Raw genomic sequence first — 1294 nt, 5'->3', positions numbered from 1 at the left:
TACTGTTCTGCAAGTTTCACTGTGTGTGTCTGTCTTAAATAAACATCAACTTGGAGCATACATCATCTTTTGAAATTCTTCGGTTCCTATTCAAGCATTTTTATATTGTTGCCCAAGAACTATTATTTTGGTTAAATGCAAGGTATATTTTGGGAAGTTTCAATCCAGAGTGAACATATGATATGCGTAACATTTCTGCAAGCATTTGAGCTTTGACTCACCCGATTTGATTTCTGCTGCTCCTGCTTGTGGTAGTCTGGATGCTGTTTAGTCTCTGATAGGAGGAAGATTTCTGAAGGCTGGTCTTGTATGAGAACAGGAGACTCTGCCATCCTTGTTCCCAGGTATGTTGTCCTGTTAATAACTAATTGAACTCTAGTACTTAAAACAGGACTAGCCCAGTAACCCTACCAACAAGCCACTTCAAAAGTGACCCTTGCCAGTCTGGAAACTAGGGAACAGCCAGCTGAATCCAAATTGATTCACCCTCCTTGTTTCCTTTGCTGTGGCCTAAATTTCCAGGCTTACTAATGCACTATTACAGAATATAGAAAGGGCAGTCTGGCCACACGAGGCTACTACTCCTATCCTGACATCTGTAGATGCAATGGTATCGATCTTGTAATGCATGTAAAACATAACCAAGGAATGACTTAATTCAAGCCTTTTTTCAATTAGTATTGCCAAGGTAGGGCACAATGTAATCAGCTGAGAAACATGGTAAAATATGTTAAATAGGGGTGTGCCTTGGCACTGCATACAGTAAGCCCACAGTTTGTGGGCATTTGACTCATGTGCATTCAGATTTATGGGCAAAAATTTAAAGGGGCATAAAGTGGGTGGGGTTCTGGGAAACATTATTTTGGCAATCCCACCCGCCCTTGAACCCAATGGGTTTTGACTATACACTATTTTGGCTTTAGGTGTGGTGGATTCCCCAGAACATAAGCCCTGTGTAAGTGGCAGGATTAAGTGGTATGAATTACAGGGTGATGTGGGGGAAATTCTCACAGCTGTGGCTCAGCTCCAGCCAAGAGTCAGGGATTATGGAAATTGTAGTACAACACCTGGAGGCCCACGGGTTCCCCAGCCCTGCTTGTAAATAGGTAAGCAGTGAAGTCTACTTAAAAGTTTCAAGTTAACCTGGTTATGAGTAAATGTTTGTGTGAAGTACAGAACCGACCACTCAAGGCGATGAGGAACAGAACTTTTAGCAGTTCTGCCCTTTCCAGGCCTAAACATAGACTGAAGCAAATTAAAAATAGGGCCTTTTTGTCCCTTGAAACCATCAGTC

The sequence above is a fragment of the Podarcis bocagei genome (genome assembly GCF_964188305.1).
Source record: "Podarcis bocagei genome assembly, chromosome: 5".
NCBI classification, from domain to species: domain Eukaryota; kingdom Metazoa; phylum Chordata; class Lepidosauria; order Squamata; family Lacertidae; genus Podarcis; species Podarcis bocagei.
The sequence above is the reverse complement of the archived record's forward strand: the minus strand, read 5'-3'. Positions refer to the sequence as shown.